Raw genomic sequence first — 18,429 nt, forward strand, 5'->3', positions numbered from 1 at the left:
GCTGTCTTATCTGACGGCTCATAGCAAAAAGGAATGTCAGGCAAAGACACTCTAGAGGTGCCCTACACTCTGCCTGTCCCTCTTTTGGATATAACTGTAGCCCAGATGGCTTGCTTAGACTAGATGTTTAATTTTTATTTAGCTGTCTAAAGTTAGAGAAAATAAAATGCATTAGAAAACTGGGCTGGTACAACTAGGCTGTGTTTACATAAAAGTTTAATGAGATATTTTGAAAAATACAATGTTGGTAAATTGTCTTATAGCCAAGAAGTTTTAGCTTTTCTGACTAATCCAAAATTAAAAAAGAATAATCTCTTTTTGTCAGATATATAGATCAACAGATGCCAATGAAAGAAGGAAAATATTTCTTACTGAATGTGCATTCTTGGCTTTTAGATGCCTTGAGTTTCCACTGGTATTGGATTATTTAGCCTCTGCTTTTGTGTCAGTTTGATTCCAAGTATTATATTGTGCTATATTTGCTAGGGCAATTTATTTTTCTTTCCTTTGTGTATGTGTCTCTCCTATGTGGATGCAAATTTTAATGTGTGGCTGTGCGTTCACAGGATGAAATCTGCTCAGAAAATTAAATCTAGCTCTGTGGACTGAGCAGAGAGAAGAGTCTCTTCCCAAAAAACACAACAAAAAAATCCAATCTATGGGTCTTTACTCATTTACTGGGTTCATTATATGAAGGCGTTCCCATCTCAGTTGCAGAGAAATGAGATATATCCACTTCCAGATAAAGAACTCAGCTCACAAAATTAAATACTTTTATTCTCCTAATTCCTTAAGACCCTGAAAATAGGTAGGGTGCTATAATTTGATTCCAAAAATCAGCATTAAAATATTCCTGGCCCTCTTTCAATGTCCCCATGTGTATATATCTAGAGGTTGAAGCCAAAGATTTTTCAAATAGCTTTTCTCAAAATATTTCAGACAGACAACCCTGTCATCATTAAAATGGCAAGTTTCACTGCCCAGAAATAAGGAGCATTTTCAGTTATGTGTCTCACCTCTGGGGTTTTGTTTTCTCCATGTCTGATGTGCTTTTTCACATTTGTTTACTTCTAAGACATACTGCAAAACTTGGACAGCGGGATTTTGTTATGGTATGCAGGCATAGCATGCATCCCAGATTTTTAGCACCAAGTATTACTCTACTACTAGACAAAAGTAACATCTGATTTCTTACAAACAATGAAATAGCTGATTTCTTACAAATGATGAATTATCGACATATTGGTAGGCATGGTTTAAAGCTGCACTTAAAAAATAATGACAGACATAAAGAGTGTGCCCTTAAAACCACTGCTGCTCCTAAATCTTCTCTACAGCTTTCAAATTTTCTTCCCTCTAGGTTAGCACTTTTTCTTTTACTGTTATCCTCTCTCTGTGCAGTTTTTGCTGGTTTTGAAACAAACCTTGCAATTTACAATTTGCCTATTACTGGCATTAAATTATTAAACCCTTTCACAATTAAGTAATTTCAGTGTCTTGAGAATTTATTAGCTAGGAATTAACTCTTTGTTCACACATTTACTATCTATGCTATAGTCCCCAGAGATTTTCTTCATAGATCTTGTTATTCCATAATGCTAATTGGTGCCAGTGGAGGAAACCTAAATGCCAAGCTATTTTCAGCTCATCTACAGCTATTTCACTAATGAACTTGTACCATGAGCAGAATAAAGCTAGAGCTCCAACAGAAATGAATGTGTTTGGATTTCTCACAAATGCTTCTGTTGAATTGGCAAAAGGGTGCACTTGTAAAATGCATGAACAAATTTCAGCTGGCCAATCAACATCTGTTATAGAGATAAATGTGAGCCAAAATTTCTTGTTCTAACACTCAGTATTTGGCCTAGAAAGAATGATTATTTAAACTTTTCATGGCTAGATCCCAAATACAGTCTCAGAGCCAGCTAAAGCAGCTACCAGAAAGGTAGGTTATATTCCATATCTGACTGGAAGGATACTTGTTAGACTTAGTTTATTTTCAGTTCAGTTTTTCAGTTCTTTGGCTTTTTTAATTCTAAATTTTCATTTGCATTATAGTAGTACTTTAAAGAGTTAATAAATTCAATTGTTGCTCTTACAAATTCTATTTAACTGAATATGCAAGTAGCCAGATTATTTGCAGAATTTTGGGTACAGGTCTTTGTAGAAGGTATGCACATGAAAATTTGATAATAAAAAATTCTGACATAAAGTAGGATTTGAATGAATAAAAAATTTTCTGGGTAGATATTGATTTCAACAATCATATTAAAAATATTAACATTTCAGAAGAAAAGCTTAAAGCCTATAAAATGTCTTTTTCAATATTTTTCCTTTTGTGACATTTTAAAAACTTTCTAATTTCATGACAAAGGCATTTTCTGGGGATACAGATTCACTGTTCTGAGCAGGTCCCCTATAAATTTTTTCATTTCCTGAGTCTCTCATACTGGAACAATAGATTGGATGCTGAGCTGCTTTTTCCTGAATAAACCAAGAAAGAAAAACTTTTCCTCTGGGAGAAACTGCACTGCCTGCAGTACCCTGTCCTGCAAACTGCATTAAATTATCTTTGAAGGTTATCAGTATCTGCTGAATATCAAGAGGTGTCACTGTTGAGCAGTAAAAAACTTCCCCTTTACTGAGTGAATTGCCCTTGTGAGGTCTAATTTCAGCTTTTTTCCTTGCAGGTGCGGAAAATGGTCTCCAACCCAATGGCCTATTAAGGCTGAAACAACGTCACTTACTGCAGAAAGCACCTATAGAGCACAATGAAAAAATTATCCTTGTTGCAGAGGTCACGGGGAAAAAAATATCAGAGGTCTGTCTCAATTCTAACTTCAACATGGAGATATTCTAATTTAGTCAATCAAACACATATATATATCACCTTCTAAGAATTCTGAAATTGTCTGTTTTATGAAAAGAATGGTTTGAAGGACTACAAGGGAAATGGACATTATAGTCCAACCTCAGGCATGCTAGAAGCTCTGGCCAAGATTGGGATTAGATCCTGACCATCATGTATTTTGGTGTAATTTTGCCTTTATAGACAGGTTTCCTTTGAATCTTAGCTGATGCTACCCAGGCATCATATATTTTGAAATGTCCTTTCTCATTTTTAAGGACAAGGAAGCTTCTCCCTTATTCATAATTTCACCAACCCTTATGTCCTACAAGCTGTTTTTCACTCATGTTACCACCTTAAATTTTCTACACAGGAGCAGATGGTGGAAGAAAAGAGAATTTGATTCATAAAGTGCATTCTTCCCTCATTCTCTGACTTGATAAAAGACAAATCTCTGCCCTCAGGTTTCACATAGGAAAAACTCACCAGAACAGGAACCCTGGGATCTCAGGGCCAAAATCATTTTCAAATGCAGATGGAAGTGTCACAGTGCCACAGTCCTCAGCCAGCCTGAACGGATGTTCCTTTGACTACTGACATCTTGCTGCAAATTCCAGTGTAGTTGCTGAACACTTGCTTGTACTTCTCTTTGTTTACCTTGGACTTAATGTTTTTAAAGCTTTCATGTTCCAGATAGAATCTCTTTCATCTGCCATGGTGTAAATATAAAGTTTCTCATTCTTAAATTCAAATCCATATTCCTTTTTGAAGGGTTTCATTGAAGACTCTCTTTGCTTGAAGTTATTCTATACCAAGTAGCACATGCAGAACCTTAAACAGGATAGCATCATTATTATTAATTTATTAAAATCAGCTTTGGAGTTTTCATTCTTACTCCCTTTAGATTGACATGAAAACAAATGAAGTATATTTATGTGAAAGTATATTGATGTAAGAAAATTTTATCTTGATGGAGTATCTTCAAAGGGAAGGAAATCTTCCTCATGGGGAAAAAAAAGTAAAAACTTTTTGTCTTTCAATATAGTTATGAGAAAGGACAGAGGTCAAAAGGTTTTCCTTGTTTGTATACAGTTATGGAGCCACAAGTCTCTCACTAAATTTGAAGCTTATAGAAGAAAGTCTGTGATGAAAGCACAGTTTTCTTTCAAATGTTTGTCTTCTTTTTGACAGGGTACTTTGTTTTCAGCTGAAGAGCTAAATAAGGCTAAAAATACTCAAAAAAAAAAAAATCAGCCATAGATAAAGGCAAACATATCTCCCAGTGAAGAAAAGCTTAGTTCTATTGATCTAGTAAGGTCTGGTCTAAGCATAAGATGAATACACTTAGATCTAAAAGGCAACTGTGTGAGACAGTGTTTTGGCCAGGGGTCAGGGGTTTTCATGGCACACTGACCCTGGAACCTGAAAAAACACTGGCAGAAGGAGCAGCAGGGAAAACAGCCAGTGTTTCATGGTGGTGTTGTCCCATTTTATGAAGGAGCATCAGGTCAGACTATTTATATAAAATGTTTCAATTCTGGTTTAGTTCTACTGAGTTTTAGCCTCTGGACTTCTGTACTTGTAAAAGGTAAATGACAGGGGATTTTCAGGATGTTTTTCTCTCTGCTACTCCATTTATTAAATATGTCTTTTTGTCACTGATGTCTTATGAACTCAACCCCATGAGTATGAAGGGGCTCCTCAGACTTCCATCACCAGTTTTGTGTTAGAACTGTACTGTGAGTTACTTGGACGTCCCTTGAACCAGCTCCACTCTCTGTGCAAAGGCTTCCTTGGTCCTCTTTTGAGAGATAAGGCATTCAGCTACAACTTCAACAGGAGTTTCTCTTTTGAGTGTGTGTGTTTATGTGGCTGACTCAACATAGGCAGTCCCAGGTCTTAGTCCTGCAAGGCTGATGGCTTTAACCACCTCCTTTGAGATACCTGTTTGTGGCTGAGCCCATGTGTTTTCCTTGTAGCAAAGGAATGGAGCTTGTTCCAAGTTTCTCAGGTTTCCTTGAGAAATGGAGAACTTCTGACACTAAAAACTCGTGAACTTCAGTAGAGACAGACAAAAATTTGAATACAAGCTTATTAAAACCACTAGTTAGAACCCAGGACCATTTCCTATGCCATTACATATATTTTTGTTTATTACTGAGTTTCCATGGATCCAGGACCCTGGGAAGCATAGAGAGCCACATCATTGAAGAGATATTACCCCCTTTTGGTGCATTTTATTAATAGACTAGGGTTTATTATGCAATGATCCTGCTTTTCCCACCAGAGTTTACATTAATGATAAACCAAGCATAATTAACATATGTGCAAGGGTTTTTGGAATATATAAGTTTCATTTCACATTAAGTGACAACTCCTCTGAAATCACTGTTGTTAAGGAAAGTGTGGCACCATGCAGGAGTTGATCAAAGGGGAGGCCCTGAAAAATAAGATATCATGTAACTCAAGATCTTCATAAACACTTATTGAATGTAGAATTCATGAACACAGATCAAGCTGAAATTATGTCAGTTAAAACCAGACTGAAGTAGTGGATATGCATGCGAGTATTTAATTTGAGAAACTCATTGCAGAAGAATTTTTGGGGGAGTTTAATATTATGAAAAATAGGCCTTAGGAGATTCTGCATGTGAAAACTGGTTAACAAGTAAGTAGAATTAGAACAATTGGGTGCATGGATTAATGTCTATATTTCACAGTGTTCTGATCTCCAGATCCTCAAGGTGATGTTGGAAACTGAAGAGTGTGGAGGAAAAAAGAACCAAAAAAGTGGTTTGCAAGGAAGACTAAAAAGTTTGCAAGGTTTGTCTGAAGACTTCAGTCAGTTTGACTTATAAAACAAATATTAATGAGGCAACTTAGAGTATTTATTGATAGCTTAGAAATATTTGGAAGGAAAAAAAAAAAACAACAAAAAGACCAAAACCTGACATCAAAACTGTGTACTATAGGAGAAGACACAACCAATTTCTGAAAGCTGAAGGCAAATATGCAAAGGAAAAAAATATTGAAGAATAATCATAGAACTAATATTGATCAATACTACATACTGTTGAAGGAAATATGGCCTCATGGCCTCATCTCAAGGATGAATGTCTTTCCAGAAAGTGTATTTCAGTCAAGCAGAACTCAGTAAGGGGAAAAGCATGGATATCTGTTTTAAATTTAGTGACCTATGATCTACAAGAAATCCAGTTGTATTTATCTCTTACATATAAACAAAATTACAATAAATACTGAAGCATGAATTTTAGAGGTATTCAATTGATTTCAACAGGCTTTCATGAATTAAGATGATAAAATAAGTTTTATACTCTAATAACAGGACCCTATTTTATGGTCATCTCTGGTGCTATGAAAAAATGTTGTGGCTATGAAAAAAGTCCTTAGAAAGAGACGATCCTGCAGTTAATTAAAATTTGATGTGAGTTAGGGCCTGGATTTACAAAGGTGTTAAGATATGCTTCTTCTGCTACTCTTAAAATAGTGCAAACTTCTAAAAGGTTTATGGAAGAGCTGCCTTAGCTCAGTTGGTCAGAGGATGGCTCTAATAACACCAGTTTTGAATTGATCCCTGTAGGCGCCACTCATTTCAGAGCTGGACATGATGATTCTTGTGGGTCCCTTCTAAATCAGAATATTCCATGGTTCTCTGAACATAGACCAGAGCTATAGGGGTACATATGTGATTTGGAAAATCTCAGATGTAACATTATACAAATATTCTCTCTTATAGGCTATTTTAAAATAATGTCTATCAAAAGTCCTGTGGTGGTGTTTCTTTTTCTGATTCTGTGAGCCATTAGCCAAGAACCTCATGTCATTGAAAGCAGTACTCTTGGGAACTCTCTGCTCCTTTACAGGAAAGGCAGAATGGCTCTGGATGTGCAGCAACACTGACCCAGCAACCCAGTGATGGTGAAGTTGCTGCCACCCTTTCTTTCACTGCTGGGCAAAGGACCCTGGTGTTCTCTGCTTCGGTATCCTGAAGGTCAGGAATCAGCATTTGGCTGCACCTCTTATTAATTCTCACAAATTCTTTCCATAAGCAAAGGAACAAAAAGCAAAAATAACTACTTCAAAAATATGAAGTACAACGATTCTTAATAGTTAAGTTGGGTTACAGTATGGCAAAATGTACTGCTGATAGTGTCAAGATACAAGAAACACAGATATTGTGTTTATTAAAGGCTGTAAAATGGGGGACATACGTTACACATCCTCAGAAATTACTCTCTTTCATCAAAATAACACATGAACATCAGTCAAACACCAATAAGAAAGTTATTTATCTTAGAATGAAGAAGAAATGATACCTTGAAAATATAACTGATGTCAGCATTGATGCTGGCATGGACACAGAAAAAAAAATTGTTCTTCCTTGAGTGAAGAGAAATTGGATTTGTCTCTGAGAATATCAACTACAATCCCTTCATTCTGATTTCTTTTTAAAAGTTCAGTAAAAAGTTTGAATGTTCTTTCTGCTTTTGGTTCTTTTATTTTTTTCTAGTCCAGTAATTTTTTTCATTTGTTTTGCTTCTAATTAGAAGACAGATCCTTCTCCTTCCTTCCACTATGTCTTTGAAAGAACTAAGAAAAGGCCTGTTTATTTCTGTTGTGCTAATCCCTTTTTCATATGGTTGTGCACAATGCCTAAAATGATGAGAGCATCTGCATGTGGTCTCTGAATATATTTATTTTGACAAGCTCTCAAGAGACGAAACATGGAAATTACCATATTCTACTTTCTTATCTGTGATGAGTTTCCAATTCCAATCTTCTTTTGTATCCAGCATGAGTTCTTAATTTCCAATGGTAAAACCTTCAGTGGCTATATTTATTTATTTTGTAATGAACCAAAAGTTCAGTTCTTGCTTCCCTAGGGCTCACGTTTGTGGGAAGGGTATAATCACACAACTGTAGTCTGGGCGGTGTCCCAAGGGCACCTTGTGTGAAGACTTGAGAACCTTTTCCTTCCTGGCTGTGTAACTTTAGACACAGGACTATGAATGAAATACAATTTTAGCTGAAAGTGAATTTCTCCGCTTTTCATTTAATGGGAATAAAGGAGAAGAGAAAATGTTTTGTTTTAAATTTTGTTCTTGTTGGGCAAAAAATAAAACCTAAAAAAAAACAAGCGTGAAAGCAAAGACCCATAATGGGCTGTATCTTTTTCTACCTTGGACAGAAGCTAGGGGCCTTGAAAATTACAGTCTTTTATATGGAGGTTTGCAGTAAGCCAAATTCCAGCAGGCATTTCCAACAGGCTGAGTGTGTGCACTTACTCATATTGAGTTGTTTTGACAGAATTTATGAAGTTTTAACATGTAAATTTCTCATTTACCACAGTTCTCAAATGCCAGGAGAATCTACTTGAGGTTTTACCACATGTCTGCAAGAACTAGTGTAGAAAACTACTTGGAGTAGCATTCAAGATTTTTCCTCCCTAAAGACAGCTAACTGTAAGTAGTCTAAAAACCTCATAGGAAAACTGTCCAATTTCTAGGAGAAAAAATAGCATTGGCTGAATAGAAATTATGTTTTAATATTTTCCTTAGTATCAGCTGTCAAAGACAGCTGATTCAAAGACAACTCTGATTTCAGTGTGGGATGAACCACCACACAACTCTATCACAACATGCATTTAGCAATCCAGGCTCTGAGCTGGTGAGTGGGGAACAAGGATAAACTGTGGGTTTGCATTGTAACACCAAGTGCACACACTTGAAAGACAAGAGAAAAGGTCTCCGATTTACAGCAAAAATGGGTCTGAGAGTTATCTGGTTGGGTGCGATGTACTTGCTAGAATGTAGAATGGTTATGCAGGAATTAGGGCTTCTTTCCCCAAAAAGGCAATGGAACCACTACCTCAGCTGATATGTATCTACACCAATGCATGTGCAACAAACACCATGCAACAGCAGAACTATGACACAGTTGCCATCACATCAGAAACATGATGGGATGACTTGCACAACTGGAATTCTCCAATGGATGGCTATGAACTCTTCAGATGGGATAGGCAAGGAGGAATAATCCTGTATGATAGGGAAAGTTTTGATTGTCTAGGGCTTAATGATAGTGTCAATAGCATTGAGTATGGGTAAGGATCAGTGGAAAGGCCTGACAAGGAAGATGTCATGGTGGGAATGTTACAGACAATCCAACAAGGATGAAGAAGCAAAAAAATATTCTATAAGCAGCTGGGAAAAGTCTTACAATCACTACCTTGTTCTCATGAGAAACTTCAACTTAACAGATGGAAATGCAGCACAACATAGTCTAGGAGATTCTTGGAGTGTGCAGAACTTTTTAATGTAGGTGGTAAGTGACCCAGCCAGGGAAGGTGCCCTGCTGGACCCATTATTTTTGAACAAAGAAGGACACGTGAGTGATGTGATGCTAGAAAGCCATCCTGGGCAAAGAAATCAAAAAATTATATGAGTAGTAGCAAAACAGTTACCTTGGACTGCCAGAGAGGAGGCTTTGGCCTGCTGAGGAGATTGGTTGGTGGAGTCCCTTGCGAGGCAGTACTGAAGCACAAAGAGGAGTCCAGTAAAGCTGGACATTCTTCAAGAAAGAAATCTTACAGGCGTAGGAGCAGGCTGAAAGATAGAGTGTTGTGGAAGAAGACCAGCCTAGCTGAACTGAGAGCTTGGCTGGAACTCAGGAAATAAAGAATTTATGAGCTTTGAAAGAAGGGGCAGCAACTCAGCAGGACTACAGGATGTCATGAGATTATGCAGAGGGATATTAAAAGCACCAAACAGAACTTAAATTACAGTAGAAATGGGTCTAGAAATACATCAGGAATAAAAGGAGAATCTCTACTCTTTATTGGATGCAAGAGAAACATGGTGACAAAAGATGAGGAAAGTATTGCAGTATTTCTTTGCCTCAATCTTTAATAGTAACACCAAAGCTGTTCTTTAGGTACACAGCCCCTCAGCTGGGAGACAGGGACAGGGAGCAGAATGAAGCCCCTATAACCCAATGGAAATGATCTGGTGATCTTGCTGCTCTTACACACACACACACACACACACAGGCCTATGGGATGAGATGGAATCCACCTAAGGATACTGACAGAGTTGGCAGAGGTGCTCACCAAGACACTTTCAATCATTTACCAGAAGTTTTGTCTCAGCAAGGAGGTTCCAGTGGGTTGGAGGTTTGCAAATGTGACACCCATCTACAAGGAGTTCTGGAAGAAAGATCTGGTGAACTACAGGACTGTCAGCCTGACCTTGGTGCTGGGGAAGGTCATGGAGCAGATCATCTTGAGTGCCATCATGCAGCACCCACAGGACAACCAAGGGATAAGAATCAGACAGCAGGGGTTTGGGAAAGGCAACTCCTGCTTAACCAACCTGATCTTGACGCAGTTCATGGATGATGAAAAGGCTGTGGCTGGTGTCTACTAGGACTTTAGTAAGAACTTTGGCACCATTTCCCACAGAATTCTGCTGCAGAAAGTGGCTGCTCATGGCTTGGGTGGGTGCATTGTTCATTGGTTAAAATCTGTCTGGATAGCTGGGCCCAGAGAGTGATGGTGAATAGAAGTAGATTCTGTTGGCAACCAGTCACAAATGGAGTCCTGCAGGTCTTAATATTGGGCTCAGTCTTGTTTAATAGCTTTATTGATGATCTGGATCATGTGCACTCAGTTTGCATATGACACCAAGTTGAGTGGGAGTGTTGAGCTGCTAGGGGGTAGGAAGGCTTTACTGAGGGATCTGGACAGGCTGGATCAATGGCCTGAAGCCAATTTTTCAAGGTTCAACAAGGCAAAATACTAGATCCTGCATTTGGGTCATAGCAACCCCATACAGTGCTATAGGTATGGGGCAGAGTGTCTGGAAAGATCCCTGGTGGGAAAAGACTGGGGGTTCTGGTCAACACCCAGCTGGACATGAGCCAGGAGTGTGTCCAGGTGGCCAAGAAGTCCAGGGGCACACAGGTTTTTATCAGCAAAGTGTGGCCAGCAGGACCAGGGAAATGATTGTTGCCCTGTACTTGGCACCGGTGAGCCTGAATCTCAAATCCTGTGTTCAGTTTTGGACCCCTCACCACAATGACATTGAGGCACTGGAGCATGTCCAGAGAAGGACAATGAAGCTGGTGAAGGCTCTGGTGCACAAGTGTGATAAGGATCTGGTTTTGGTTAGTCTGGAGAAAAGGGGGCTGAGAGGAGATCTGTTGCTCTCTACAACTATGTGAAATGAAAAATTTCTTCACCAAGTGTTGTCAGGCATTGGAACAGACTGTCCAGGGAAGTGGTGGAACCATCCTCCATGCAGGTATTCAAAAGACATGTAGATATGTCACTTAGGGACATGGTTTAGATGTGTACTCTGAAGTGCTCAATAAGGTTAAGAATCTTATACATCCTAAATTATTCTATGATTCTATAATCCTCTACAGATGAATTGCAAATGTACTTGATCCTTATAGAGGATTTCATATGAGCAAGGTGGACACAATCCCATGCATGTGGGTTCTTCTATATCTGGCTGTTGGGAGAGGGAATAGGGTCAGATCTGCAAAAATCACACCCATGAAGGCATGTAAGCTCCCATTCTTATGAGAGCTCATACATTTAAATAATATTTTTATCAATCTAACCTTTATTTTTTTTTTTTTTTTGCCTATGGAGTGTTCAAATTCTACCATCAAATGCTATTTTTTCTAAGTGTAACCCTGGTGTGACTCTGGTGAAATAAAAGGATGTACACTATTCTTACTGAGATCAAATACTGAATTCTGAATTTCTCTTACTGTGTAACACCTAGTAACTCTGATTGATTGTATGCACTGGATGATTCCTCCTTTCCATGACATCATTTGTAAGGCTACATTTCATCCCTGTGTATGAAACACTGGACAGGAAACAGGAATGTATCCAGAAAAAGCAACACTAAAGTAGCACATCTGCAGCCAAATATTTCACATTCTTAACATTTCCTTATCATGTGCAAATGCTTCAAAAACACTTTAAATATATACCCAGTTGAGTAGAAAGAGCAACATTTGATAATAACACAGAATATTGCCCTGAGCTCTTCAAGTCCTTTATCAGGAATGAGAATATTGTCCTTTTGTTACAGAGAAAAACCCAAACTTTTGAGTGAGCAAATGATCTGCCCTGGAGCACATGCAAGGCAATAGTAAGACAGAAATATTATTAAAAACCATTTCTTGGGATATGCTGATACACCCTGCTCCCACTTCTCATTCTGAGATATCAACCAACTTTCTGTCTGCCTTTGTGGGAAAAGGAGACCATAAAGCAGAGGACATATGAGATAGAGCTTCAGTTTACATGAGATAACTGAAAAAATACACACTTAAATTTTTTGAAATACTAAACTTGACACTGACACAAACCAAGATTGTTTCAGAAAACCCATACTTGGAGTCTAACTCCTAAAATGACTGTGTGACCTTTTCTTCATCTTTTGGTGAATTAAATGGGACTAACCAGATGTAAGGAAGGTCATGAATATACAAAAGATTATAAAATGTAGAGAGGACTGAAATGCAACAGAATTTTGTTGAACCAGAAGAAAAATCATCGGAACATGAAAGAGCATTTACGGAGTGAATAGATGTAAAGAATAACAAATATACTTACAATTCCAGGCTTGTCTGAACTAGAACCATAAATTGGTGGAGGGATGTTCAAACTGTTTTAAGCAGAATCACTTACACTTTGTGGATCACTTTTTCATTACCCAAGTGCTTCCTCACAAAAATATTTTCATTTTATTCACTAGTTTTCAAAAAAAACCCCAGCATCAGTTGTAGAAGCTAGTATGTGATGAACAGTTTGGTGTAACTAGAGTATTCATTTGTTTTGGTCTCTGCTTGAAAAATATTATCTCAGGAAAACTGCTTTAGTGTAACCCATTGCTGCAGTGTGTGCTTCATGGATCCCTAAGGCCCTTCAGTGCAATAAAATCTGCAAAGGAACAGTTACTGCTCACAAAGAATTATCGAATTTCAAGGTGTGTCACCAGCTGCACAACCACTGCATTTTCTTTTCTCTTTTTTTTTTTGGTTAACTGAAGCACAAGATGGTAAGTTCCTATATGTTTTTGAGTGTTAAAATGTCATCTTTGGAAAAAAAAAAACCCAATATGAGTGGTTTTGAGTTATATAGAATGGTAAGATAAAAAGAGAAACTCACCCTATCATACCTACAGAAGTATTTTTTTTTCAACTGCTCTGTTCTCTGAGGAAAAAAAAAATCTTTTGAGCTGAGACCTTGTAGGCTGTTTCCACTTGAGGTGGATTATTTCAGTGCTCAGAAGGCACAGGAGCTCGAAAATGAGTTTATAATGGAAAAGTTTGTAGAGCCTTAACTTCATCAGTGCAGACAGACACTTCCAAAGGAAGTAAAAAGATATTTGAAAGATATTTTGCAAAGCAGGTTTTGTCCTTTTGAAAGTGAAGAAGGAGCAGAGCCTTTTTTTCATTTCACCTTCCCCTGATGGCTCACATCTAACTAGCTAATTAATTAAATGTACCTGGTTGCTAATTAACCAGTTGAGAGAAATGGCTTTGAAATAGAAATTGGTTCATAAAGATACAAGAAAAACATAATAGCTGAGTTGTAAAGTATCAGTGAAATTCTGGACAGTTAAGACAGTACTCTGGTATATTTCTTCAGATGAGCAGGCACTATGTGACCTACAAACAGAGTTGTACTCATTATACAAGTGATTACTGATTACAAAATACACAAGTTATGAGCCATTACACAGCAGACAGAAAAATTAACTTCATTATTTAGAATGATTTTGGGTTTTTTGAACTTGAATGTGATTTTTAAAATAATGAGATCAAGGTAACTATCAGATCCAATCAAGTGATTGTTAATGAATACTTTGTCAAAGAAGTCTAGGGATTTCCTCAACATCGTGGCTGTCGTTGACAGTGTGGAATTGACTGAAAGGCAGAGCTCAAAGGATTTTTTTACTACAATAAGTGGGGCTAGAATTGGTTGCCCACAACAGTCCCCAGTGCTGTTCTTTTGATTCAGTTCTAGGGCCAGTTCTGTTCAATGTACTTATCAACCATCTGGATGCAGGAGTTCAATGCACTGTTAGCAAGTTTGCTGATGATACAAACTGGGAGGTGACAAGGCATGAGAGGCCTTTGCAGAGGGATCTAGACAGACTGCAGCGCTGGACTGTGGTTAATGGGATGAAATCTAACACGTCCAAATTCTGGATTCTGCACTTAGAATGGAGTAATGCTAGGCACAACGGGGAAGAAGGGTGGTTGGAGAGCAGCCCTGCAAAGGGATCTGGGGATGCTGGCCCACAGCAGGCTCAGTGTGAGTGAGCACTGAGCCCTGGCAGCCCTGAGGGCAATCCCCTTCCTGGGGTGCATCAAACACAGCAACACCAGCTGGTCAAGAGGTGGTGAATCCAATCCACTGTATTCAGCTTTGGTGCAGCCTCACCTGAGTGCTGTGTGCAGGTCTGGGCCCCACAAGTTAAGAAGGATGTGAAGGTCCTTAAATGTGGCCAGAGGGTAACAAAGGTGACACAAGGGCTGGAAACAATGGCCTATAAAGAGTGGCTAAGGACTTTGGGCTTGTCTAGTTTGGAGAAAAAGAATCTGAGGGGAAAAATAATTTCTCTCTACAGTTTCCTGAGGAGGAGAAACAGAAAGGGAGTTGATCTCTTCTCCCTGGCACCCAGTAATAGGAAGCTTGGGAATGGTCCAAAGCTGTGCCAGGGAAGGTTCAGACTGGATATTAGAAATAATTTCTTTACCAAGAGGATATACAATCACTGGAGTAGGCTTTCTAGAGAGGTGGAGAGTACCCCCAAACTGTCGAAGAGACATTTGGACAATGTCCTTAATAACTGGCTTTAAATTTTTGTCAGTCTTGAATTGGCAAGGCAGTGGGACTAGATAATCATTGAAGGTCCCTTCCAAATATTCTATTCTATTCTATTCTATTCTATTCTATTCTATTCTATTCTATTCTATTCTATTCTATTCTATTCTATTCTATTCTATTCTATTCTATTCTATCCTATTCGTCTTTCCAATAGCTTATATTACAGTCTTTTCTCTTAGGGGAAGGAGGGAGCAGTAGGCAATAGTCTGTAAGCGTGGTCAACTTGATGGATATGACACAATTGAACTTATGTGCAAACATGCTTTCAAAGATTATTTCTGTACATGAGTTTTTGGAGCAACTCTTAGACAAAAACTTCACCCTTTAGCCCCATTCTAATTTCTACAGTCTTTTGTATTAAGAGGGATTGAGGAAGATGTAATATAATTTTACTCACTTTCGTCAGTTCTGAATACCTGCCTTTTAGATGGCTTAATTGGAAGATTGTGAACTTCTCTAGATTCATATCAGGTATTTTTAAGAGTTGCAAAACAGATATGCATTTTAAGCAAGATTAGCTATGAAACATATATGCGAGTATCTTCATGCATGAATTACAATATTATTAAGAAGAGTCTTGTTACAGTCATATAATACAGAGTGCTGCTTTGGCTAGTAGTCAGGAATTCCTAGAGAATGCAGTTACAGCTTTCTCCTAGAGCTTCTAGTTATCAGCAAAAACCAGCTGGAGGGTTATTTTTTTGAGCCTTTTTTTTCTGAGCTGAAAAAGTTTTCATATAATGTTTAACTAGAAAGAAGATCAGATGATTTTAAATGAACCAGACTTGTGGTGCCTTTCATTGCTCCTTCAAAACTCTCCTATGCAGCTCTGCTGGTTCTGAAGCTAAATTAACCTTGGCATCCTGGTTCCAGGGATGGCTGCCGCTCAGCTTGCTCTGGTTATAGTCACTATTATGCTCAGATGCCTAGGCTGAGATTGTTAAGGGTATTTAAAAGTTTTCCAGTAGATGTAGTAACACCTAGTTGACTTCTTGACAAGGACTTGGCATCACATGCATAAATATCTTATGCTGGAATATGTAGCCATGTGCTTCTGCATGGCTGAAGATATGCAAGAACGAGGATGCAGTGCCAATACAGACACAAATTTTAAAGAAAGCAACTAAAAATTAGAAGCTATTGTGCCAATATATCTCCTTTTACCCTTCATGAATGCTTTAATCATTTCAGTAAAAAGTTCTTCCTTTCCCATTTGGTCAGCACATCAGTGGTGTAATATGCTGGTACTTTTTTGTTGGTAAAAATCCTTTAAATCTAAAAATAAAGTTTTTAAGGTCCAGATACTTAAAAGTGAATCACGTAGATCTCTTAGATGTTTGAGACTGCTACCTGAACTATGGTTAAGGTTTAAAATTATATTTGGGGTAAGACATTCACCTAGGGACTTTCCAAGGCATCTTGGCTAATATTGTAAAATGTGCACTTCCCTGCCTGTTGAAGATGGGCATATGAGACAGAGAGAATGCTGTAAAAAAAACCTCTGTGCCAACTCCTGCCTTTGCAAAGCTGTAGGCAGTGGCAATTTGAAATCTAGATTAAGTGACAGAAATCTTATTACTGTGCATGGGGAGGTGTATGGCTGTTTAGCATTTGGGTGCACACCTCTGAATCCTGTCCCTTAGGAAAGATGTGCTCTGGGGCTGCCTTTGAAGCCCTCTGCCAGGCTCTAAGTGCCACTAACAGTATTCACATCTGCCCAAACTTCACAGGCTGCTGGTGGTGCTGTTGACCGGCTTTTATGCAGGATTTCTGCATCTGGAACATTTACTTGGGAGGCAGGAGATCCAGTTTTACTGTTGGCCTCAGCTTTTAAGAGATGACGCTCTTAAAAAATGAGTCTTGGCTCTCCCGGTCAGTTAGTTGTTGAAGGCTGAGCAAAGCCATGACTAAATTTCATTAAAATGTCTGAGCCATAGTTCATAAAAGTCAGAAGTGAAAACAGATGATTGTGAAGCTGGGGAAAAACTGCTAGGTGTCATTGATCTGAAAAATGAAAAGATAGTACAGGTTATTATATATTCTCATGCATTAGCTATTCGGGATAATACTTTCATCTTCAACCACAGTGAAACTTTGACCCTCCTCCTCTCTCACTGGTTGGCCACATTTGCAATCTTTCCAACTGCCACAACCTCCAAATTTTTTTTTTTTGAGAGTATGAATTTTCAGGTGCAGCTCCTCACTAGCAACTCCTTATCTTGACTGGCAGCAGCTGAGGATGTGCTTTTACCCTGCTTGACATATCTGTCAAGGGAAAACTGGAGCGGGAGCAAACCCGGTCCATGCTCCCTCTAGCTCTGCTCCTTGCTGGTACTTTGCACTCTAGAGAATTTTCTTGTTACACTCTCAGGGAATTCACTGTCACCTCACCTTTACATATTAACTCCAGCACTATTGTTTTCAACCAGTTCAGCAAGTAAAACTTAGTAACCAGATCAATGAGAAACTTTTGCTATACCAAGTAAGCATTAAAAGGATTATCCCATTGAGTCAGACCTGGACAACATCTCATTTGGAAAAAAATAAAAGGGTTTTAAGCAACAGCAGTGTTGTGGATAACTGTGGATAATGCATTGAAACAGCAACTTCCCTTTTAAAATCAGGAGACATAATGCCTCATATCTAGAAGATAACCCCTTCTTATTTAATTCATGTTTGTCCGTGGGATCTGTGAGTAATGAGAAGTACTCTAGTTCTCCCCTTAAGAAGTGAAATCAAAGAGCTAAATATGTCCTAAATATGATGTAGAAGTGTGGAAAACACACAAAGGAGTACAAATGAAACCAACTGTAACTTTCACAAAGGAAAATAGCCAATTAAAACTATGCCATAAGATAAAAATATTTCTTTGTGTTCTGTAAGCTGTGGCATTATTTTAACCTTTCAAGTATGTATAATAGGTAACTTTATTCATTTTTTGCTCTAAAAGTAGAAAACACATATAAAAATGAGTCAGGTTGATTACTAAACAAACATCTATTTGCTTTGAGGGCAAAATGATTATAATAGGGCTTAAAGTGAAGGTTGTGTTTTCCTGAATTATGAAATAAAAATCCATATTTTAAATACTATTTAGAAAAACATAAAAAGCTGAACTGACAACATAATATTTATGATTACTTTTGTTTTACCTTCCTACAGAAGGGCATAATTTGCAATAGTGTAGATCTCCTGATACTGTACCACTGTTCTATGCATAACATAAGAAATAACTGGCAAAAGTCTTCTCATTCCAGCTACTGAACTAAAGATTGTTGCAGCTTTTAATCACATTCACATGGAAGTCCACATGGATGCAAATAACAGGAACAGTAGTGAAAAGGTATGAGTTTATCACCTTTATTCTATCTGCTATCACAAAAAAATTGTGTGTAACACAAAATACACATTTTCTTGAAATCATCTGGTCCCTCTCTTTATTTTATGTATTTGTTTCTTTAACACAACATAAAGATCTTTCATCTCTTCTCTCAAGGAAGCAGGAAGCAACTTCAAAAATGCAACCCATACTCTGACATCCCTTCAATGTTTCAGAGTTTCCTTGAAATCCTCAGTAAGATATCAAATGCCATTGTAAATTGATCTAAATCATAACGTGCCTTTACTGTAGAGAAATCTAAGG

At 38.0% G+C, this 18,429-nt stretch overlaps 1 long non-coding RNA gene across 1 annotated transcript; it reads left to right on the top strand.

Moving 5' to 3' along the window:
* Nucleotides 1–2,709: 2,709 nt before the first annotated feature.
* On the top strand, nucleotides 2,710–18,131 carry LOC135298017 (uncharacterized). Its single transcript, XR_010359977.1, has 5 exons — nucleotides 2,710–2,821; nucleotides 5,569–5,671; nucleotides 6,733–6,860; nucleotides 8,219–8,331; nucleotides 18,044–18,131. It is a non-coding gene; the product is annotated as an uncharacterized LOC135298017 (long non-coding RNA).
* Nucleotides 18,132–18,429: the final 298 nt, after the last annotated feature.

Source organism: Passer domesticus, chromosome 3, assembly GCF_036417665.1.
Source record: "Passer domesticus isolate bPasDom1 chromosome 3, bPasDom1.hap1, whole genome shotgun sequence".
NCBI classification, from domain to species: domain Eukaryota; kingdom Metazoa; phylum Chordata; class Aves; order Passeriformes; family Passeridae; genus Passer; species Passer domesticus.